The sequence below is a fragment of the Crocodylus siamensis genome, chromosome 2 (assembly GCF_052110815.1).
Source record: "Crocodylus siamensis isolate JL-2025a chromosome 2, ASM5211081v1, whole genome shotgun sequence".
Lineage (NCBI taxonomy): Eukaryota > Metazoa > Chordata > Crocodylia > Crocodylidae > Crocodylus > Crocodylus siamensis.
The window spans coordinates 204,660,250-204,685,460 of record NC_143396.1 but is presented as its reverse complement, the minus strand read 5'-3'; the positions used below and the strand labels follow the sequence as shown (position 1 = coordinate 204,685,460).

General features: G+C 44.0%; 1 pseudogene; it reads right to left on the bottom strand.

Moving 5' to 3' along the window:
- Positions 1 to 12,159: 12,159 nt before the first annotated feature.
- LOC149871614 (U2 spliceosomal RNA) lies at positions 12,160 to 12,318 on the bottom strand (annotated as a pseudogene).
- Positions 12,319 to 25,211: the final 12,893 nt, after the last annotated feature.

Sequence of the window (25,211 nt, the reverse complement as noted above, 5' to 3'; positions counted from 1 at the left end):
TGAAACAAGCCCAGTGCTAATATTAGGAGCTCACTTTCATTTTTGTTCTTACGGTTTTTGTCTAAGTTCAGTTCTACTGGTGCTTTTTTTGAAGAAGGAATCCAGCCAATTCCTCAGATACTTAAAGATGTTCAGACTATTTTAGAACTTTGCCCCATTTACAAAGGATTTATTTGCATTTAGAGCTCATTCAAGTCACTGTTTTCAATGATTTATATATACACCATGTCTGTGCTGTTTATCTGGCTTCAGCACCAAAGAAACAGGTATACAAAAAATGTTCAGGCTTCACTTTCCTTTAGAATGATGCAATTCCCAAACCTAGGAAAGGATAGCCTTTGTCCTGTTACTTTCCCATCTTCTTTCTGGCATTGCACAAAGTAATCTATGTTCTGACATGTTCAGTTACTGCAAAGGCATTTAACTGTCTCTGAGTTGCTTTAGTATAATTTCCCTGATTTTGTTTGAGTTGTTCCTAATTTATTCTAGTGCAAGCAAGGCCACTATCAGGTTTCTGATGTCTTTCCTTCCTAACTGCAGTCTAAACTCAAATGGACATTGAAACAGAGACTTGAAGCCTCCACATCCTAGGCCCCTAACTATTGGTCAATCAAGTGAGTCAGACTTCCTTTGAATAATTATAGGATCATAGAAAAGTAGGGCTGGAAAGGACCTCACAAGGTCATGTACTCTAGACCCATGAGTTGTCTATTAAGCCTGTCCTTGAAAATGTGTGGAGGTGGCAATGCCACAGGTTCTGTAGGTAGTTCTGTTCCCATGCTTGACCATCCCTATAGTTGAAAAATTCCTCCTAAATACCAATCTAAATTTCCTCTACTATATCTCTAAGCCTGAAGAAAAAGCCTATCTCTATCCTCTCTATAATTTCCCTTCAGATATGTGAAGAATGCTATCTAATCCCCTGTCATTCTTTTCTTTTCCAGACTAAATAATTGAAGATCTTTCAGTCTTTCCAGCCTTCTAATTATTTTTGTTGCTCACTGCTGGGCTCTTTCCAATCTGTCAATGTTATTCTTGAAGCATGGGGCTCAAAACTGGACAGGCAAGGCCCCACCAGTGCTGAATAGAGTGGAAGAATCACTTTCTTTGATTTGTAAGTGACACCTCTGTTAATACAATCCAGTATGGTTTTGAGCTTTTGTGCAACAACAACACGCTGTTGGCCTTTTTCAATTTACCATCTACTGTAATGCCCTAGCTCTTCTCTGCCAATTTCAGCCTAAAGCCAGATATTCCCCAGTCTGTATTTGGGAATGCAATTATTTAATCTAAAGTACAGGACTTCACACTTGTCCTTGTTGAATTGCATCTGGTTGATTGCAGACCATTTCTCAAGTCTATACAGGTCATTCTGGACTCTTTGCCTGCCTTTCAGAATACCTCCAACTCCACCCAATGTGGTGTCATATATAAATATGCAAAGCATGCCCTTTATCCCATTGTCTAAATCACTAAGGAAGATATTAAATAACACCAGACCTATAACAGAACTCTGGGGAACCCCACTTGATATTTCTTTTCCAATGCAAAGATGCATTAGCAGATGCATGACAAATAGAGCCAAGGAGGTGATACTTGGTCAGACCAAAGTTGGAGTACTATGCCCAGTTTTGGACGCCATACTTTAAGAAGGATGTGGATAACCTCGAGAAGGTCCAGAGGAGGGCCACTCATATGGTTAAGGGTTTGCAGGCCAAGCCTTATGAGGAGAGACTAAGGGACCTGGATCTCTTCAGCCTCCATAAGCAAAGGCTGAGCGGTGATCTTGTGGCTGCCTACAAATTCATTAGGGGGGCACAGCAAAGAACAGGAGATGCTCTGTTCACCAGGACACCTCTTGGAGAAACAAGAAGCAATGGTCACAAACTAACAGAACAGATTTAGGCTGGAGATCAGAAAGAACTTCTTCATGGTGAGGTTGGGCAGAATTTGGAATGGGCTTCCAAGGGAGGTGATGCTCTCCCCTACCTTGGGGGTATTTAAGAGAAGGCTGGATAGGTATCTAGCTGGGGTCATCTGACCCCAGCACTTTTTCCTGCCAAGGGCAGGGGGTTGGACTTGATGATATGTTGTGGTCCCTTCTGACTCTAGCATCTATGAATCTATGAATCTATGAGACACTGAGCCCTTGATAACTACTTATTGAGTCTGATGATCTAACCAATTATGTATCCATCTTGCATTACTTTCATCCTGTCTGCATTCCCTTAGCTTATTAATGAGAATGTCTTGGGAGACAGTATCAAAAGCCTTGCCAAAGTCAAGGTATATCATATCCACTACTCTCTCCTCATTCCCAGAGTCTGCCACCTTATCATAGAAGGAAATCAGGTTAATCGGGCATGGCTTACTCTCGGTAAATTTGTGCTTATTATTACTGATCACCTTGTTCTGCAATGAGTGCTTCACAGTAGATCCCCTGAGGACCTGCTGCATGATCTTTCCATGTATTGAACTCAGATTGACTGGTCTATAATGCCCTGGATCCACCTTCTTCCAATTCTTAAAAATAGGCATTATACTTGCCCATTTCCAATGATCTGGGACCTTACCCAACCTCCACAATTCTTCAAAGAAGATATCTAATGGCTCTGAAATTACCTCAGCCAAATCTCTCAGTACCATAGGGTGTACCTCACCCAGCCCTGCTGACTTAAAAGCATTTAGATTATTTAAGTAACCCCTAACCTCTTCTGCCAGTACCATAGGCTTGTTTGACTTCTTCCATATCTTTGTAGCTAACTGTTATTAGCTACATCTATTTTTAAAGAATAATATATAAAAGGCATTAAATACTTCAGCTTCTCTGAATCATCCATAACTAGGTTGCCTTCTATGTTCCATATGAGACCTGTGCTTTTTTGGACTCCCCCTTGACATATTTGTCAAATCATTTTTTATTGCCTTTTATGTCCCTTGCCAATTGCATCTCAAATTGTGTCTTGGTTTTCCCAACTTACTCCCTTCATGCCTGTGAGATACTCTTATATTTTTCCCTGGTACTATGACCAAGTTTCCACTTTTTGCAGGATTGCTTTTTGTATTTCAACATATTGAAGAGATTGCTGTACAATCAGACTGGTCTTCTCTTGCACGTCCAATTCTTCTGTTGGATAGCTTGCACTCTGAAAAGGCCTTTTTCAGCCAGCAGTCCTGGACTTCTTTTTCCCTCAGACTTGCCTTCCAGGGGATCCTGCCCATCAGGTCTCTGAGTTTGCTAAATTCTGCTTTTCTGAAATCCAGTCTCCTTATTCTGTCGTTCTCCTTCCATCCTCCCCTTAGGATCTTGAACTATACAATTTCATAGTGTAATAGATACCCCTATCCCATTAGTAAGGAGAGGGGCATAGGCCCTTATTGACAAACTATTTTACGTGAAAGCAGGAAGAGTCACATAAATGCAGCCCTTAAGTAGGAGATAATCAGCCTGGCTCTGAGCTCTGCAGGGAGGAGAGCTCCTCTGAACATATACTGCTTAAAAAAAAGTCCACAGGCAAACTAAGCTACCCTGAAGAGCTGAAGGGAAGCACCTGAGAGGTCCCTTCCCTCAAACCTCTGCCCCTTTCTCTCCATTTACCAGCTGGGTTCTGTCTGTGTGTCTGTCAATGTCTCTGTGCATCTCTCAGCTCCTCACTCCCAAGCCACACTCCCCCCTGCCCGTGCACTGCTTCTCACTCCTGACGCACAGTACCCCACATCCTGCCAGGGTGTGCGAGGACCCCTCCCTCCCCAGGCTCCAAATCCCACATGCACACCCACAGCCCCCAACACAAATAACCCCACCCCCTCATACACACTTTAAAAATAGCATCTTATGCTTTACGTGCCAATCTCTTGATTTTTTAAGAGTTCACCTCATGATATTTGGCATGGGGGGGTTGGCAATACTGTAGTAGTCAGATGGCTGGATGAATCTCAGAAATCTTTCCATGATGTAATCATGCATAGCAAGAGGAATAGCTTCAAAAGAAAGTGATCCTGTGAGAGCACCCACCACTGGTGATGCGTAAGGGGTGCACATGGGTGCACATGCACCTCTTGGGCCTGGTGGTGCACCCCCTACAAAAAGGTGCCTCCGACACTGCTGGCGGTGCCTGTGGGCAGTTGCCACTTGCCACCCACCCGCCTGCCACCAATACTACTGTCAGTGCCTGCAGGCGATCCGCAATTGCAGCTGGCTGCCACTGCTGCTGCTGGCAGTGTCTGCAGGTGGTCGCCAACCGCTGGTTGGCACTCACCACCTTCCCCCCCCTCCACCAACACTGCCATGGCTGCCTGTGGCAACTCCACACTTAACCACCACAAGTCGTGCTGCCACCACCTGCCAGAGCTCGCCATGCCCCCCAAGCACTGGGGTACACGGTATTCATGGCACCCACAGGGGCACAGAAGATCAGCAGACTAGAATTTAGACTTCCACACTCTAAAGTGCCAAGAACATGTTACGGTAAATCTTTCATTTTGAGTGCAAATTCCATTCAGAACCTGAGAAACCTCTCTCAGATAAAGGTCCTGAAAAATGGTGCCTTTCATTTTCAAAAAATCAGCATTTTCTAATGAAAACTAATTTTGCTTGAGATTTATTGAATGACTGGTTAAAATGCTTGTTGAGCTAGGGCTAAGACTGAAAAGTTTGTGAGCAGCTGTGATCCTCTAAAAGGTAACTAAAACAGATAGAAGATGTTACTGCAGTTTCTCCCTTAAAGTAGGGGCGGCCAACCTGTAGTATGGGTGTTACACATGGCACAGGCAGCCTCTGTGTGTGGCATGTGACAGACTAGGAGATGGGACAGGTGGCACAATTCCCAATAGGGAAGGAAGCAGAAAGCAAAGCAGCAGATCAGGCAGGGAGCATCAGGCAAGGAGCAGAAAGCAGAGAAGCTGTTTGGAGCCCAGGGTAGGGAATAGAAAGCATAGAAGTAGATCAGGTAGGGGACAGGGATCAGAGTGGCAATCAGAGAAGGTGCAGGACTGCCAGATCCACCCCCCACTACTACCACCTTAAAGGATGCAGCATTGCATTTCTCTCTGATACAGCTCTGGCTCAGAAAGGAGAATAATTTAAGGGAAAAAAAAATGCTCGGCAATATAATGCAATGCAACTGCATTGATTACACACCACAATGTCTCAGTGAATGAAAGAGACAAGGCATGAATACCTCTTGAAAAGCATCTAACAAGGAATCATGGGAGAAAGCACCTCTTTAAATTAAACCAAATCAAAATACCAAGTTCAAAAACCTAGCCACAGATAATTAAGCTTTGCAAATTGCACAGCCATATTAAAGAAAGCTATAGTCATTATTATATGGGCATCATAAAGCAAGAAGCATTCTGAAACCAAGGAGCAGCACATAAGATCAGCCTCCTTGAAAGAATGATTGATTGCATGCAGAGAAGAAAGAAATTGCACAGGATAGCTCTTTCTGGGGAACTGCACTCTTCCTCATGCTTTTAAATCCATGGCAAAGCCTCTGAGAATGTTGTGAAATACTGATTTATAAGAAATAAAAATCACTTCTAACTTGTTATATCAAAACCCTGTACTTATAGTGCTTTCACTCATAATATGGAGTGAGATTTTTCTCAATAATATTTATTTTCTGGTTGAGTCTTCCTTGTTTTTTGAGATGTAACCACTGCCATCTAAAACAAAATCTTTGGACATTTTTTGCTCTCTTGAGGTGCTGGTTTCAATGGGAAGTTTTACTGAGTGAAGAGAGAACAAACATTTCAGTAATAGGCCCAAGAGTGTGATCATTTATTCTTAAGGTGGTCCCAGTGAATTCAGTGGGGCCATTTATGGAATAAGGGGTGATGGTAATAGAAACCAGGCCACAGTCATTATTTTCCACTGATGAAAACTGGAAATTCCATTTACATCCAAAATTATATGCCAAATAATTGAGCACAAATAGCTAGGAATGATTTCAAAGGTGGCATAAACACTGGTGGCATATCCCTCACGAAAATGGGGTGAATATAAACTGGAGAGTGTTTTAACCTCCAGATTTTAGAATTGTCTGGAAGAAAGTATGCTTCTACCTCTTGTGTTTTTAGCTAGGCCAAAAGGTAGGTAGGTACACATACCCCCAGGAAAGGGGTTAGTGAGTACGTGCAGGTGGGCAGGGATGGAGCGCTGCTACCTACCACCCTGTGTTGCTGCCTCCCAGGAGTGGGGTGGGGGAAAGGGCCAGGGCAGCGGCTCCCCTTTTCCACTCTGCAGGCTGCACAGGTGCCACCTGGCCAGCCAGACACTAGGGGGAAGCTCGCACGTGGAGGCCACTGTCGCCATCCACCATCCCACACTGCCACATGCAAGCCCCCCCACTCCGTGTCCAACCGCTGCCACCCACCCCTCTCTGCATCCTGCTGCTACCACCCCCCCGACACCCGCTCCACCAGAAGTCTACCCAGAAGAGGTACACTCCTTAAAAAAGGTTGAGCTAGGCCATGGGAAGCCAAGAGTGAAGAAGTCATAGGTCCGCTACCTGGCTCCTCTGCAAGGAGGTAAGCCCTGTAATAAATTAGTTTTTGAAATAGGGTGCTGCCCAGTTCTGAGAAGTTATGTGGTGCCTTGAGTCTAAGAAGGTTGAGAACTAATACACTGGAGTATTGTGAAAAAGACAGATTGTGACACCACCAGCCACCACCTTCTACCTACCTCAGAAGAAAGCCTAAGCCAGAGATTCTCAGCCTGGCTGCAACAGCACTCTGGAGCACCCTGAGATCCTTTAAAGCATGCTGCAGAGTGCCACATAATGTTAATACTATTAGGTTTACAAACATGGTTCACAAGATAAACTCAGAGATTTCAAACAGAAATCCATAGTTGTGGTCTTTCTGCGTTCTTTGCAACAGAAAAAAAAAACCTGCTCTATTTTTTCTGTAGTCAAAAAAGAGTGAAGACTAAGAGCTAGCATTTTCCAAGGAGTACCTCAAGGCTGTCTAGGTTGAGAACCACTAGACTAGGCAGTCTAGGTCACCAGCGAACAGAAACAGAAGATACCTGTAAAGATGTTCTCAACCTGAGAAGCACTAAATCCTATCTGAATAAGCTATTTTGCTAATCTGCCAGATACTTCTTTACCTTCAGGGAAATCTGCACCCTGGGTCATAAACACAGTAGGGAAAACTGATTCTTTAAGGCTGCTACTCTCCATCCTCTGCAAGTGGGCAGGGACTAGATAGGAAAGGCAGTAAATTAAGCTATGCTTCCTCAGCTGAAAAGGTGCAAGTGAACTGTGCCAGAAATGGGTTGGCACAAACCAATTCACCTTGTAGCTAAGGATAACTAAGGACCAACCCGTGAATTTGTGAGGAGGAACTCTGCTTCAGAGGTAGCATGGTTCCTTCTTACATTCAAGCCCTTGTAAGTACTAATATTTTATGCAAAGATCCCAGACTTTTACAGTTTGATGATAATGGTCCATGTCATCTAAAACCAAACTTTAGGGAATTGAGAAAAAACATGGATGGTGCAAAATTTTGCTCAGAAGAAATTACTTTAGCTCTTGATCCTACAAACAGTGAAAGAGCATGAAGGTCTGAAAGGTTGGATCCCCAATTCATACGATCTATGGACCTGCCTTTCAGGTTATGTACTTGCAGTTTCTATAGAAGTCAACAGAAGGTAGGCTGCATGCTAAAAGTCAGACTCCAAACTAACTGAAGTCGTGAAATTTATCTCAGCTTTAAAACAATGAATCTGTAACATGGCTTGCTTTTTAAAACTCTGATTATGGTAATTACTTCTTCACTAGTAACCTAACAAACAGTACCAGAGAACATTTTCAGCAGAGCATGCAAAGGATTAAACAATTCCCATCATTATGCCTCTGAGACAAATTCATAGGCCAGGACTTCATTCTACTGGCATCGTACAATGACAGAATAAAGAAGATGGTCCTTGTGATTAAACAGTTTTAACTAAAATATTTATGTTCTTGAAATTAACCAAATTGAATGAAAATAAGAGAACACTGTGGTTTTCTATTTAAATTTGAAGTAATGGGTATTATTTTTATTACCATTTTATGATTTGAACTTGCAAGTTTTGTTGCAGCTTAATGGACAGAGGCCTAAGAGCTAAAATATGTACTCAATAACTATTTTTTTCAGGTACCTTGAAAGGTATTTTACCATGCTTTTCCAGGAAGTGTTGTTATACATTTGTTTCCATATCCTAATTCATGCAAACCCATGTTCAGTCCGTGGAAACATATTCTGTTGTTAGTTTTAAAAATGTTGTTGAAGTGGGAGTGGTCTTTGGATAAGTAACCATGGAGGTACCAAGAAAGTTTATTTCCTGTCTCAGTCACCAAGTAGAATTCTTGTGGTAGAGTTGTTCTCGGGCAACTGTGCATTGGTGCTGAGCTAAAATTCCTGAAAAAATGAATTGCCTGCATACTTCATGTCCGCACCTGTTCCAGCACTAATGTGAACAAAACAATAACATTTAGAGTCTATCCAGATCCTGATTCACTGATTTCTTCTCCTCTGGGAAGCCAACTTGCAGAGCTCCAGACATTGGCTACAGCATAGCTGAGTGGCAATACTGGTCTCAGAATGGGACACAGGTGTTGAAAGCACTGATAATATCTGCATTCAGCTAGAAATTCAGCATTACCAACTGCCAACTAAATAAAGTGGAAGTGGGTGCTTTGCAATAACATACACTGGAAGATCTAACAGCCTAAAAAATCAGATGCAAGAGAGTTGGAAAATAGGTGTATAAAAAGTTTTGTGATTGTGTGTGATGGGCTTTCCTGAAGTACAGTTGGATTTCAATGTGTAATCCAATTAACATGTATGTTAGAGTTTTTATATATTTTTGTTTGTTTTGAGCATAATCTTACGGGTTTGTGAAATGAATGCATTACTTCAGTTAATAGCTTGTAATGTGTATATCAGAACAAATATTTAATTAGCTACCTTTGTTTGTATCTATATGTTCATAGTTTATTCATCTATCATTCAGTGTAAATTGGCATAGGTAAAAACCAAAATAAAAAAGAAGGTGCAGGTCAACACAGCCAGTCACAATAGGAAAGCATATATTCTTTCCACCAGAGGGCACTAAATATTGAAAAACTGAACTGTCTATAATATGAACCCACAGAAACAGAAAAAGAAATCTGTACTCTGTTACTGGAGCTGAGCAACTGGTTAGGGCCTGATCCTTATTCTTTTCTCAATTAAATCAATGTTTACATGGCCATTAAATGCAATAAGGGCCCAAGCAGCTTTCTAGCACAGTTCAAATGCAGTTATCAAAATATCCAGCCCACCAGAATTGGGTTCTGATACAGCACTGATGCTAATTTGTGCTAGTATGTATTTCACGGTGTATAAGTCAAGGTTTGGAGCCAAAATATTTACCTTTAAATTTCCACTTCGACTCATACACCGTATCAATACTTTTGACCCCAGCCTGGCCCTGACCTGACCCAACCCTCTTCACCTACCAACAGTGTCCTTGTCACTGGAGGCCATGGGGCCTAGGTCCAGCCCAAGCACAGCCCACAAGCCTTACCATTACAGTGGAGATGCTGCTTGGCTGAGCACTAAGCCCAGCCTTGTCCCTTGTGAGCGGCGCTGCCTCGGCTGCACCAGCTGAGTGCTGAACCCAGCCCTGTCCCATGTGAGCAATGCCTAGGCCTATCCCTTGTGAGTGGTGTTAGGCTCAGTGCTCAATTGGCATGGCCCAGGCAGTGCCGCTCACAGGGGATGAGCCTGGCACCACCCCCTCCAAGCACTCTCTCTCCAATTTCTCAGTCCTGATCCTCAAAGGAAACTTATAAAACACTTCCCGGAGCTAAGCCTATGAACTCCACTTCATCTACCTCCTGGATACTAAAAATCATGGGCTAAATACAGACATTGGATTTATGACACATTATAACCTGCCTGACAGCTAACTTTCCAAGTTCTTCTCCACTATTCAACCCCCTTCTTTCTCCCCCACCCAGTGTGTCTCTCACCCATTGACTCCTCAATCTACATTTTCACTGACTATCTGTCTTGTATGCATACCAGCCCAGCCTCTGGCTTTTTTACTTTTCATTCCATCCAGGAAGAGCACACACCAACTGCTGACACTTCCTTAAACTGACGAAGGGTTTTTGAACCTGAAAGCCTGCTTAAAAATTGTTCTTCAACTATTTAAGTTGGTCTAATAAAAGATATCAGATTCACCCAAAGAACCTTGTCTGCCTATATCTTTAGACCAACACAGCTACAACCTACACCCATGTATACACTACCATGTTTTTAAACTCTGGAATATTGTGGAAAAGTTTATTAGTTATGCTTAGGTAGACAGACTATGTAAGCATCTATTTAAAAAGTACTTAGGTTAAGCTGAACAAGTCTCTCATAATGCCTTTATAGCAAGAAATGTAGCTAGATTCTAGTTTCTCCAGCGATATATTTGTAAAACAGAAATACAGAAAATTGTGTCATGAAAGTGTCATTACTTCAACTGAGTGATGATTCCACAAATTCCCTATAGGGAAATTCCATATCAGGAATTTGTAGCTCTGGTTGATATTCTTTACTATTCATGAGACCTGTTTTTGTCCCCGAACTGAGATTGGTTTTATCTGCTTTTGCAATCTTGCCACAAAGGTAGAACAACATTTTGTTTAAATCCATGTATGCTATGCTGTGTCTTGAAATAAAAATGTCAAGCAGAAACTCCTTTCTAATGGCTGACAGATACAGCACCTTAACATATATGTTTCTTTCGATACTGGTCTCCATGGGGACTTTTTGGACGAGATCTAGATTGGATATGGAGCATTCTTCAGACCCACAGATCATGTCCAGATGTGCATAGACATTTGGTTCCTCAGCAACAACTAGCAGCAGTGCACCTTACACTGCCACTAGTTGTCCCCAGGGAATACTGGTGCCACGTGCACTCTAGCGAGCTGCAAGTTACTCTGGGTAGGGTAGAGGTGGCTGGGGCCAGCACTGAGATGGCCCCAGCAGCCTTACCTGTGATCCTGGGGGCTTCCTGGGGCTGCAGCAGTGGTGATCCTGCCACGTGCATCACTCCACTCCCCTTGCACTGCTCGGTGCCGCTCCCTTACCACATGTTCAGTTCTCGGTGCTGCATGATACTGCTCCACATACCACACGGCCATGCTCGTTATGTTGTGAACAGTGAACAAATGCCAATTAAACAAAGACAAGGTTATTTTGGTAAATGTGATATCTTTTATTAGACAAAGTGAGTAGTTGGAAAAATTGTTCTTTACAAGCTTTTGGGCATAAGCACCCTTCTTCAGGCATAGGGAGAGTCTGCTAGTGTTTGTCTACTCTCTAGGATCAAATGGAAGCTTAAGTCAATATGCAAAATGCAGGTATGTGAAAATACAAATGCATGGCAGGGAAGATCAGAGGGGATAGGAATTAATGGGTGTGAGACAGGTAGGTGGAGGGGAAAAAACAAAATAAGGGAATATTGACCAGTGATAAAATGTAGCTGGTAAAATGTAGAGAGGTTACTTGTGGTTATTGGATGGCAGGAAGGCTTTACTGTGCCATAAATCCAGTGTCTGTATTTAGTCCATGATATTTTGTAACCAGTAGATTTATGAAGTGAAGTTCATAGCCCTATATATGAAAAGTGTTTTGTGAATTCCCTTTGAGGATTAGAACTGAGAGATTGGAGATACAGTGAGAAATTTGCACCCACAGGTAACTTGGTATTTTTGTCTTTGATAGATTTTCAGAGTGCATTCATTCTGGTACATAGTTTTTGGGGTTTTTTTCCTACGTAATTTCCATCAGGGCATTCAGTGCACTGGATGAGTGGATTACATTTCTGGAGGTGCAGGTTTCATAGTTTCATGGTTAGTAGGGTCTGAAGGGACCTGAGCAGATCATGAAGTCCAACCCCCTGCCATGGAAGGAAAGAGTACTGGGGTCAAATGACCCCGGCAAGGTGTTCATCCAGCCTCCTTTTAAAGACCCCCAGGGTAGGAGCCAGCACCACTTCTCTTGGAAGCTGGTTCCAGACCCTAGCCACCCTCCTGATATCTAGCATAAATCTACCCTCTGCCACCTTGTGACAATTATTTCTTGTCATTCCTGGTTGTTACCTGTCATGTTTTGGTTTTTTTTTCCTGTTTTTTTTGCACCGGTCCTGGAAACACTGCAATACCAGGTCAATGCATGGAGTGGATGGAGCAAGCTCCGGTTCCACCACCCAACACCAAAAAGAATCTGCTCAATATAGACCTCCGATGGAGGACATATCAGAGACAATCACCTGCCCTGGGGAGCCCGCCTACATGGTCATGGTGCTTCCCTTGCCAGGTGATCACTTTCATGCCAGGCATTCTGCATGCATTCTACCTGTCAGCTCCATGTTTTTGGGGAACCCTAAGACAGGATGCAGACTGTCTGACTCACAAAGAATCGCCCCCCCCCCCCACCTAAACAGAAACTGATTAAGATGCAGTGAGAGACACATCTAAAACCCTCCAGATAAGGGTGACAAAAGTGCAACAAGTGCCCTAGGTCTCATTTGCATCTGAGATGGGAACAGATGACCATTCATTTACATGAAAGATGGAGAACAGAAAACCTGAAGCAGAGACTGCAGTGAATTCTGGGATCAGCAAAGCAGGGGAGCACTGCATGATGGGGAAGCTGTGCTCCAAATGCTCATCAACCCTCACACCCGGCTCAGCACTTATCAGACCAGTTCTTATCTGGATTTACAAAGGACTTTTCCTTCCCCCTCCCCCCCCCACACACACCTCTAAGCAAAAGTAAGTTTATTAGGCATCTCGGGCCATACATTCCCTGGTCCCAATATGGGAGGCCTATGTAAACTTAATTGGCTACAACTCGGTTGCTGGGTTAGGGAATGCTGAAGCAATAGACTGAGTCAGAGTGGGTATGGGCAACATTTGAACAATGGTACAGAGTTCATCCAGCCCATTGGAGCCCTGACCACAAGTGTTGTCATACTTTTCCCGAGACGACTGGTGGAAGTCCTCTCCACAACAAGTTATGAACACTCCAATTAGTGCCTTAAGTCTGTTAAAAGACTAAAGTAAGATCTGGAAAAGTCATGCTAAGCTGAGGCTTGTTCACAGCAAGTAAAAATCCAAAAACCCTGATCCTGCAATCTATTGTTTCTGAAGACACCAAGAGAGATCCCATCAAGTATATCTGCTATCAAGCTGGCTCCAAGTAGATGTTTCCTGAGTATCAATCAAGTTCCTGAGATGTTCCACCCAGATAACCCCTTGTCAATAGAAAAGACAATTTGATTTACAATATTGAGAATGCTTGAAAGAAACTGAACTGAGGGTATAAAAATCTGTAAAAGAAGCGGCAGTGTGTGTTGACACCACTCGCTTTCTTCTGGAGAGGCTGCAGGAGGAAGATCATCTTCCTTCAAGGATCGTGCTGAGAATGACCTGTCAGCTCTGCAACCCGAGTGCCTTGGACTGGTGAGATCCCAGCTCTCTCTCTCTTTTCTCTTCTCTCTCTCTCTAAGCATAGATTTCTGAACTTGAACTGTATTAGTTAAGCTTGAGCTAAGTTTCCCCAAATACTTAGTGAAACCAGGGTATACTGTGACTGTTTGTGTTTGTTTTTCCTTTGCATGTCTATCACTACTAGTGTCAATATATATATATTTCATCTACTTAGCAATAAATAACTTTTATAGTCAAACTGGTGGTAACTGGGTATATTTTGCTTTCTTTACTTCTCTTTCCCCACTTGCTCTGTAGCAACGCCCCTCTTACCTAAGCTAAAGATCCCTGTGTAGCCCAGAAATACTGTGGGGTCTGCTCATCAAGAGACTAAAAGACTGGGACGTGCTGAGTTCGAAACACATAAGGGGATCAGCTTGTACAGGCTGATTGACCCAGTTTGGCTCAGACATGCCCTAACGAACTGAATGCTGGCCCATGAGGGTGTCATCTGGACACCCAGCCAGATTCAGAGGTATTCTGTTTAATTGTGTGCTTGTGTCTGACTGTGGTTATTGTTGCTCTGATGAACTGATTCTTGGCATATGAGGGTGTCAGCCTGTCCATGCTGATCGACCCGGCCAGGTCAGGCATGTCACGTTAATCTGTGTGTGTGTGTGTGTGTGTGTGTGTGTGTGTGTGTGTGTGTGTGTATGACTGATTTGGGGACTGGAGGAACCCAGCCCCACTGAACTGCATCCTGCAAGATAGCTCCACTGGGGGTGAGGGCTTGCAGAAGGGAGAGATACAGCTCCATACAGAAACACAAGTAACACAAGCAGCACATCGATAGAATTACCAAGACCCTAGCCCTAAGAAATGAGCACACCCCAAAATAGTGGGCAAATCTGGTAACATGGTAGCGCCTGGGGGAACAGGGACTCCCCCGATGCATGCTGGTCCCCTCTGACCAGTTTGTAACAGGCCACTAGATCCTCCCTCAGCCTTCTCCTGTGGAGGCTGAACAGGTTCAGGTCCTGTAGCCTCTCCTCATAGGGCCTGCCCTGCTGCCCCCTGATCATGTGAGTGGCCCTCCTCTGGACCCTCTCCATGTTGTCCACATCCCTCCTGAAGTACCTCTGCATCCCTCCTTTTCTGCCTCTGCACTGATGAGAAGGGAGTTCCCCAGACTATAGGTATGCTGCTGGTTCTTCCTCCCCAGGTGCATCACCTTGAACTTGTCAGTGTTGAAACCCATCCTGTTCTCATCTGCCCACCCCTGTAACCTATCCAGGTCTGATTGCAGCCTATTCCTCCCTTCTGGCATGCCCACTTCTCCCCATATCAAAGGTAAAAGATCCAGGATGGTGATGGTTCTGCTGTGGGGTGTAGTTATTGTGGGGATGGTGGAGATGTGTTGTCAGGTTTTACATTTCTTGCCTCAGTACAGTCTGTACCCGCATGATCTGGGGACAAGGCAGACCCTACAATGAGAGACTGTGGGACCTGAACCTGTTCAGCCTTCACAAAAGAAGGCTGAGGGGGGACCTGGTGACTGTCTATAAACTCACTAGGGGGGACCAGAAGGGTTTGGGAGAGACCTTGTTTCCCCCTGGCATAACAAGGAATAAAGGCCATAAGTTGTTGGAGAGTATGTTTAAATTAGATATCCGTAAGAACTACTTCACAGTCAGGGCGGCTAGTATCTGGAACCAACTTCCAAGGGAAATGGTGCTGGCTCCTACCCTGGGGGTCTTTAAGAGAAGGCTTGATGCCTACCTGGCTGAAATCATTTGAGCCCAGTTTTTTCTCCTGCCCAGGCAGGGGGGTGGGACTTGAAGATCCACAAGGTCCCTGCCGACCCTTCTTCTACGATTCTATGATTCTATGGATCCATTTGGGCCATAGGAAGTTTTCTTCTGGTGACGAGTACTTCTTCTAGCATGGGTATGAGGATTTTCCGTATAGGTTCCAGGGAAGGATAGCATGTCATTTTTCTAGTCTATTCAGGTTATTCTGGATCCTAGCCCTACCTTGAAAAGTGTCTGCAACCCCAACCAAGATGGTGGCATCTACATATTTGCTAAGTGTGCACTCAATCCTACCATTAATGAAGATGTCTGGACACAGGACAGAATACCAGACCTAGAACCAAACACTGGGGAATTCCACTTGATACCTCCTTCCAACTAGACATTGAGCCATTAGTGACTATTTATTGACCTCAATGATCCACCTTCCACCTTCCAGTACTTTCATCTAGTCAGCATTCCTTAACTTGTTCGGAATTGGTGTCTCGAGGCAGGCTTCGGCTTCCTGGACAATGACCCACACATTACAACGAGGGACATGCTCAGCTGGGATGGGCTTCACCTGTCCCCCAAAGGTAAGCGTGTGTTTTCTTCCAGGTTGGCGGATCTCCTCCGGTGGGCTTTAAACTAGGCTCGTCGGGGGGAGGGGAAGATGAGGGTGGGGGAGGCTGTGGACCACCAAACCAGGTGGCACCCACAAGGACAGCCCAGCCTGAAGAAAGAGAGCTTTGGGAACGTGAAAGACAGGGGGTGGACAGCAATACGGCACAGGTAAGGAACGGGAAGGTTAGAGACAAAAAGCCCTTTAGGACTTGGAGCGAGGGGGTAGCAAAAGCACCAGTCACAGGGCTCAAGTGCCTATATACTAATGCTAGGAGCATGGGGAACAAGCAGGATGAACTAGCGCTCCTGGTTGCACTAAACGACTACGACTTAGTGGGGCTGACGGAAACCTGGTGGGATCCATCCCACGACTGGGCGGTACATATTGAGGGCTATAGATTGTACAGAAAGGACAGAGTGGGGAAAAGTGGGGGAGGGGTTGCGCTCTATGTTAAGGAGCAATATACATCAACCCTCATCAAGACAGAATCAAAGGATGAGGAAGTAGAAGGACTGTGGGTTAGGCTACATGGGGGGCAAGGAGAAAAGGATTTGGTGGTAGGGGTCTGCTACAGACCCCCACATCAAGGGGAAGAAATAGATTTGGGGCTCCTGAGGCAACTCTCAGAGACCATAAAAGCTAAAGAGGCGGTGGTCATGGGGGACCTAAACTACCCGGACATCTGCTGGGAGACACAGACAGCAAAGTCCCACCGCTCACGCAGGTTTCCAACCTGTGTACAGGACCTCCACCTGACGCAGGAGGTACATGGTCCCACTAGGGGGAATGCCTTACTGGATCTGGTATTGGCAACGGGGGATGACATAGTAGGGGACCTACAGATCGGTAGCCATCTGGGGGACAGTGATCACCTAAAAGTACAATTCAACATAAGGCGTCGAGTGGGTAAGGTAACCAGTAGGGTGAACGTGCTGGACTTTAGGAAAGCTGATTTCAGCGAACTCAGGCGATTAGTGAAGGATGCACTGCAGAGTAGTAGTTTTGAAATGATGGGAGCCCAAGAAGGGTGGCTGTGCCTTAAGGAAGCTATCCTTCTCGCACAAAGCGAGACGATCCCCGTGCGAGGTAAAAGAGGGAAAGGGGCCAGGAGGCTTCCCTGGCTGACCAGAGAAATCCAGGGCAGACTAAGGGCCAAAAGGGGAGCACATAAAAAGTGGAAACAGGGAGAGATCACCAAAGAGGAATATACCTCTTCTGCTCGTGCTTGTAGGGAGGCAGTTAGACAGGCCAAAGCTACCATGGAGCTGAGGATGGCAACCCAAGTAAAAGACAATAAGAAATTGTTTTTTAGATATATAGGGAGTAAAAGGAAGGCCCAGGGAGGAATAGGACCCCTGCTAAATGGGCAGAAACAATTGGTGACGGACAGAGGGGACAAGGCTGAACTCCTCAACGAGTTCTTCGCCTCAGTGTTCCTAAGCGAGAGGCATGACAAGTCTCTCACTGGGAGTGTAGGGAGGCAGCAGCAAGGCACCAGACTTCCATGCGTGGACCCTGAGGTGGTGCAGGGTCACTTGGAGGAACTGGATGCCTTTAAGTCGGCAGGCCCGGATGAGCTCCATCCGAGGGTACTGAAGGCACTGGCTGACATCATTGCAGAGCCACTGGCGGGAATATTTGAACGCTCGTGGCGCACGGGTCAAGTCCCGGAGGACTGGAAAAGGGCCAATGTGGTTCCCATTTTCAAGAAGGGGAGGAAGGAGGACCCGGGTAACTATAGGCCAGTCAGTCTCACCTCCATCCTTGGCAAAATCTTTGAGAAAATCATCAAGGCTCACATTTGTGAGAGCCCGGCAGGACAAATTATGCTGAGGGGAAACCAGCACAGGTTCGTGGCAGGTAGATCGTGCCTGACCAATCTAGTCTCTTTTTATGACCAGGTCACAAAACGCCTCGACGCAGGAGGAGGGGTGGATGTCGTATACTTGGACTTCAGGAAGGCCTTTGATACGGTATCCCACCCCATACTGGTGAACAAGTTAAGGGGCTGTGACTTGGATGACTGCACAGTCCGGTGGGTGGAGAATTGGCTGGAGGGTCGCACCCAGAGAGTTGTGGTGGATGGGTTGGTTTCGACCTGGAAGAGTTTGGGCAGTGGGGTCCCGCAGGGCTTGGTGCTTGGACCGATACTCTTTAATGTCTTCATCAGCGACTTGGACGAGGGGGTGAAATGTACTCTGTCCAAGTTTGCAGATGACACTAAGCTATGGGGCGAAGTGGACACGCCGGAGGGCAGGGAGCAGCTGCAAGCAGACCTGGACAGGTTAGACAAGTGGGCAGAAAACAACAGAATGCAGTTCAACAAGGAGAAATGCAAAGTGCTGCATCTAGGGAGGAAAAATGTCCAGCACACCTACAGCCTAGGAAATGACCTGCTGGGTGGCACGGAAGTGGAAAGGGATCTTGGAGTCCTAGTGGACTCCAAGATGAACATGAGTCGGCAGTGTGACGAAACCATCAGAAAAGCCAATGGCACTTTATCGTGCATCAGCAGATGCATGACAAATAGGTCCAAGGAGGTGATACTTCCCCTCTATCGGGCGCTGGTCAGACCGCAGCTGGAGTACTGCGTGCAATTCTGGGCGCCGCACTTCAAGAAGGTTGCGGATAATCTGGAGAGGGTCCAGAGAAGGGCCACTCGTATGGTTAAGGGCCTGCAGGCCAGGCCCTACGAGGAGAGATTAGAGAAACTGGACCTTTTCAGCCTCCGCAAGAGAAGGTTGAGAGGCGACCTGGTGGCTGCCTATAAGTTCGTCAGGGGGGCACAGAAGGGAATTGGTGAGTATTTATTCACCAAGACGCCCCCGGGGGTTACAAGAAATAATGGCCACAAGCTAGAGGAGAGCAGATTTAGATTGGATATTAGGAGGAACTTCTTCACAGTTCGAGTGGCCAAGGTCTGGAACGGGCTCCCAAGGGAGGTGGTGCTCTCCCCTACCCTGGGGGTATTCAAGAGAAGGTTGGATGTGTATCTAGCTGGGGTAATGTAGGCCCAGCACTCTTTCCTGCTTATGCAGGGGGTCGGACTCGATGATCTATTGAGGTCCCTTCCGACCCTAGCATCTATGAATCTATGAGAGTTGTGTGAGATGATGTCAAAAGCTTTGCTAAGGTCAAGGTATATCACATCTATTTCTCTCCCCCCATCCACAGATCCTGTTGCCTTATAGAAGGAAATCAAGGTAGTCAAACATGACTCGCTCTTGGTGAATCCATGCTGGGTTGTTCCTGATCACTTTGCTTCTAGGTCCTTCACAATAGATTCCTTGAGGACCTGCTCCATGATTTTTCAAGTCATCAAGGTCAGACTCATTGCCTTGTAGTTCCTTGGATCCTCTTTCTTCCCTCTCTTAAAGATGCACACTATATATTCCCCCATCATCCAGGTCTTCGTTCAACCTCTTTAAGTTCTCAAAAAGGATATCCAATGGCTCTGAAATTACCTCGTCCAATTCCTTCAGTACCCTAGGATGCATCCCATCTGACTTGAAAGCATCTAGCTTCTGTAAGTAATCGCTAACCCATTCTTCTACTATTCTGAGCTGTTTCTCTTCTTTCCCATTTTTGCTGAGAATAGTGCTTGTCATCTGGTAGCTGTCCCTATTTGTGAAGACTGAAATAAAAAAGCATAACAAACTTTAGCCATCTCTGCATCTTCCATAACTAGGTTGCTTTCCACATTCTAGAAGTGATCTATGATTTCTTTAGTTTCTTTTTTTTAAATTTGACTTACCTTAGAATCCCTTTTTATTGCTCTTTATTTCCCTTGCCACTTACATCTCAAATTATGTCAGTAAAGTCATGGTCTGGAGACAGTGAAGGATGATATTCTTTCTCTCTGTTTTTCAAGGTCATCACCAGGGACTGCTAAGACAATAAACTGTTACACTTATAAAAACTGTGGAAAACTCAGTTGAAGAGGACTTCTCAGGGCCAATGTACCATCCCACATCTCAGAGTACAAAGGACCCAACCTGTTCAGGCTCTCTTAGAGCTTGAGCTCGTTTAGGCTCCCTTAGACTTCTCCCTGTTCTCCAAGTTGAAGCCAAGCCCTTCATGGAAAAAGTATGGAAAGAGTTTCATGGAATGAGTTTGGAAAGCATTTCAGTGTTAACTCTTCACTGTGAAAAATGCAGCCAGCCATCAGAAACAAGGAGAGGGCCAAGTTGCAGCTGTATTGGGAGCCAGGTGTGTTGGTGTCAAGCAAGATATATTGAAAAATAAACAAATAGTTGATGCAAATTATGTTTCTTTATCAGGCTAGTAAATTTTTGAATACAGTATGGCTTATAAACCTGTAGTTTAAAGGTTTAAGTTCGTACTTTATTGCTAAAGACCCCGGTTTCAACCATCACTGTGTAGAGTATTTGAGCTGATCCATTTATTTTCATTCTGTAAATTTTTAAAAACATAAATACCTATATTATGCCAGCACAACAGCTAAAATATTTACCAATTTAAAGCATAATCAACTACAGTATATTTGGCATAAGTACTCCTTGTAAGGAATATGCAGGGACTCCATATTCTTTCATGGAGATGCAAATTGTAACTATTGAAGAACACTGACACTGTAAGGTAAGGTATAGTGACAGTGAACTTCTTTAAAAAGGGGCAAGAGATATCATGCAGTGGGACAGTATAGCATGCTGTCTTTTCCTATGGGTTTGAATGCCATTGCAGAGATATAATGAATTCTTAGAGCACCCGCTAGGATAGTTCATTGCTGCACTACCTCCAGCATGGTCCACTATGTAATTTATATAACTTGGCACATCAACAAACCACAAACCAGTTCAATTACAGAGATATGAAAGTACTTTTGGGAGTTCTAGATACAGTAGTTATACATCTGTGGACTAACTATTTAGCCTTCTTGCTGCACATGTTGGGTGGAGCTGGAAGGGTTTTCATGTAATTAGGAGCCAGGATGCCGTAGCCATGGGAATTATTGTTGTTTCTTGCTTTTGTGGATCCTTGGTATTTTTTTGTGGTCCTATGTACAGAGAAACATTTCTCCAAGATATGAAAGTATGATTAAATGAAAGACTAAAGAAAATGTATATTTTAAAGAAAACTTTCTGACCCAGTGAATTGTAGACAGCAACAAGCTCTTTGAATGCCTCCTCTCGTATGAAATTTCTGTACTCTTTGCTCTAGTTACTTTTTATCATGAGATTAAAACAAACCCAAACACCACAGACATTGGACACCACCCCACTTTTTTTTGGTCTTGGCTTGACTAAAAATAGACTATCATCAAGCAATTTATGGCCTTCTGCATTTTCAGTAGAGGCCTAAGTCTGTAAGTAACACTGGCCATCAGTCCCTATGCAGAAAACAACTTAACTTCTAGAGAAAGTAGTTTAGGCATGAGTAGTCCTACCAATGGGTCTATGATCTAAAGTGTCAAAACAAAAACAAACAAACAAAAGCAAACAAACAAAACAATTCAATCTATTAAATAAAATAGTTTATAAAAGTCAGCAAATGTTAAAGATACAGAAACTGAATTAATCCAGTCGAGAAGGCATATAACCAAGATTCATGTTGAAACATATCTAGGAAACAAAAGAAGTGTTGTGGGTCAGAAATTAGGCCTAATTTTTGAAAAGTTAGAAATAATAAGAATTATTAATAATATACAATGGATTTATTCTGCCCATCACTCCATTTTGGCACCCTAATTGGTATTGGCTCTGGAAAAACTGGTGGAGTATTAGTAATGAGTCAATACTGCCACCACTACCACCTGGAATCCTTGGGATATATTGGTCCTGACTAGATCAATCTGAAGAGAGGGACCCAGGTATCATACTCTGTTTCTACTGGCTTTTGCTAAACCTCAACCAGCAATTGGAATGTGACACCTGGATTCCTTTCACTCCCACTCTCAAATCTTGTTTTTCCTTCTCATTTTCTTTCCTCTCTCTTGTTTCTTTCTGTCAGCTATTGGTTCAAAAGAGTCTGGGTTAACCAGCCAAGAGTGCATGTTTTGCAATACTTTTGTGAGCTGGTGACTAGAAAGGCAGCTACTTGCAATGTTTTTAAATACTCTGAGGCTGGTTTAGAGTCTCAGATCTAAAGAGATATTGTGCTGTGCCGTCATATTCTAAGTGAGGTTGTGAAGTAGAGCATCAAGACCAGAACCTTTATTTTCTCTCTTTGTTGGCCTTTTGTCTTCTGTTTAGCATGCCTGTTTTCCTAAGTGGGGTTGCTGGAATGGAGATGGGGGCCACCTCCCCCCTGCCCTCTGCATTTTCCTTTCAGTGGCTTTGACACCTGCTAATGCTCTTCTGGCTCACCCATGCAGCCCTGCTGTCCAGCCTGCAAAAGTGCATGGGGTCTGCTCTGGCCCCTGGATGAGACCCAAGCCACTTATCAAACTCACTGCTCTAAAAGATTGAGCATCCCTGTACTACAGCCTCACTTCCCAGGAGAAGCAACTGCTGCATGGGGGAGGTGCCAATGTGATGCCAATATCTCCTTTTTCACTACCAAAATTCAGCTTGAAATTGCAGTTCTACATACATTCTGGTGGAATTAGCTCCCATAGGAGTAGTTTGCTCTGCATACAAGCTCTATCAGTTACGCTCCTTGTTTTGTTTTTAGGGGAACTCCAATAACAACCACCTCTCCAACCCATATCACTTAACTTTTTCTCTTTTGCACTCAGCAGAGAGCTATACCATCCTCAATATCATATACAAAACTGTCAAACAGGGTTATAATTTTAAAAACTCTCTACTGCTATAAAGAAAGAAAATGAGGAATGTTGTTAAAATGAAAGCTATCTTTAAACTTTACATTTCAAATGCTTTAACATTTTTTCTTCTCTTTCCTGTATCTTCAATAAAAGATTTAAAAGATTTTAATGGTGATTGTGTGCTAATCAGGCTAAGTTTTGTGTACCTGAAAACCTCAATCTTGGTTAGCTGTTTTAACATTATACTGTGATAAGGTCAGGTTAATACCTCTGAAACTGGGCTTATTTATGCCACTGAAATCAAAGCAATCAATTTATATGCTTAAAGTTGCACTTGTGTATAAATGCTTTCTTACAATTAAGAGCATTCCTACCATAATTATTATTATCATCCTTCTTCTCATCATTGTGTTAATGCCTAGGGGCCCAAACACGTATCGGGGACCCATTGTGTCAAGAAGTATCCACACATGTAATAATAAGAAGGCTCTGACTCCAAAAGAGCTTACAATTTAAGTACTATACTCAATAGTTTTTCTTTCATTCTGCTACCTTATATTTTGTACAGCATTCTTCCCTGGAAGCTGTAAATATAATTAAATAATATTGAGCCTACAACAACTAGAACAATATGACCTGTAATCAAGAGAATAAACAAGTAAGGGCAAAGGGAGAGAAAAATAAGAGGTATGAGCAAGTTGAAAACATTATATTTTCAAATGAGAGTTTGAGAGCGATGAACTCATTGAAGCAGAAAAAGTAAATTAACATGGTTCCACAAGGCAGTAGTTGCTTTTGAAAAGGAATACAAACACAGTAGAAGGCCAATGGCTGAAAAGAGAGAGACAGGTGGATTTTCCAAAGTGAGTTTCAAAAAGCAACGTAAGCTTTTAAGACTGATTTTCAGAATTATTTGGTGCCTAAAGATGCAGATTGACATGTAGTAGGGTTTTCAAAAGCACCTAGTAGGCTATGCTATGCCTGAAATCAACAAAGGACAATCTTGAAGGACTGTAAGAACAAATTAACAACTTTTGACTGAATGAAAAGATGAACTGGGGGCCAGTGGATTATTGTTGGTGTAATTAATTATGTAGCCGATTAACAATATTTACTGCCTAGTACACCTGATGATGTTTCTTATGTGCTGTTATATATACAGTAAATGTAAAATCTATCAGGATGAACTCTAAAGAGGTTTGGTACAGTTGTCAAACACACAATGATTTTCACATTATAACACAGTCAACAGCTCTCAGCTCAATATTAACTTTTTTCTTTTTTGATGTTGTTCAGATCATGTTCACAGGTAGAAATGAAAGGTTATGACAAAAATTTCTTACAGAACCAAAGAATCATAGGCTTGGAAGGACCTCAAGTATAATCTAGGCCAACTCTGTGGTTTCTGTAATGATGCAAATACCCGTGTATGGATTGATGATGGCTTCAAGCAGTTTGTCAAAACATTAAAACATACTTGTGCGGGGCGCGAGCCAGGTTGTGACTGTTGCCCTGGTGGGTTCTATCCCCTGATGTTAGTTCGTGAGAGGGAGAGGTAGACTCATAAGAGTTCCAGAATATTTTTATTGATTTCTTACTTATGCACCACTGGTGTGGATGTGGCTGCACAGGCAGTTACACTTGGGTCCGTCCCAGTTCGAATAAGGGACAAACGAAAAACAAAACAATGGATCCAAGATCGAGAATGAGAACGAGAACAGATACGATCGAGTGCACAAATGATTGCCTGATGGTTCCGGAGGCAGGAGAAGCCGTGCAAAGTTGGCCAGGCCTACCCACCGAGCGGTGGAAGCTCTGGCTTCTCTCTCTAGCTGTTTTTTTTCAGATGATGACCCTGGGCGGAAATTCCACCCTAGTTTTTATAGGCCAGATGACAAGCCTAATTTCAAACCCCCAACTGGTCACATTTTTCGCGCTAAGATGTTCGCGGGTTTTTCCACCGGGGACAGGGTTTCCCCAGTACATGGCCAGGGGCCATGCAGCAAGCCAAACAGGGGCTTTTCAGATTGTAAGGAGAGTGCTTGGTGGCATATGTTGCTGGGCAAAGCTGGCAGAGTCCAGCTGGAGTGTGACATGCCCCCTTGCCATCAAGCCCTCGACTCCAACACGTAACTGGGTACATACAACAACCAATTTAAACAAAGCACAAAACAAACACAAAGTAATGCTTGACAAACACCTATAAAAACAAGCAAAAAATATTAACATAAAAATTCAAACATTAAACAGTAATCAGGTGGATCTTGATCATCTGGCCAGCCAATTGTGGTGGGCCAGGTAGGTCTTTGTGTCGGCTTGGATGTAGTATGTGTTCAAGTACTGTCTGGCATGACACACCGTCGCCTTGAGTGGATCTGGGCAAGTCGCTCTTAATAGCCGAAGCCTAGGGTGGCAGCTAAAGCTTCTTGACCTTTGTCCCCTAGTCTGCACAGTTGTTCCTTTGTCAAGCCGCTACAATTCAAGAAGAGGCCAAACATAGCCTGTTCACTAGGGGATCGGTCAGGTGGTGGCCGGCGAGCTTGGGGTGTGCCACCATGGCCTCTCAGGGCTTCACAAGTTGTGCTTCCAAGGCAGACAGATGGTGG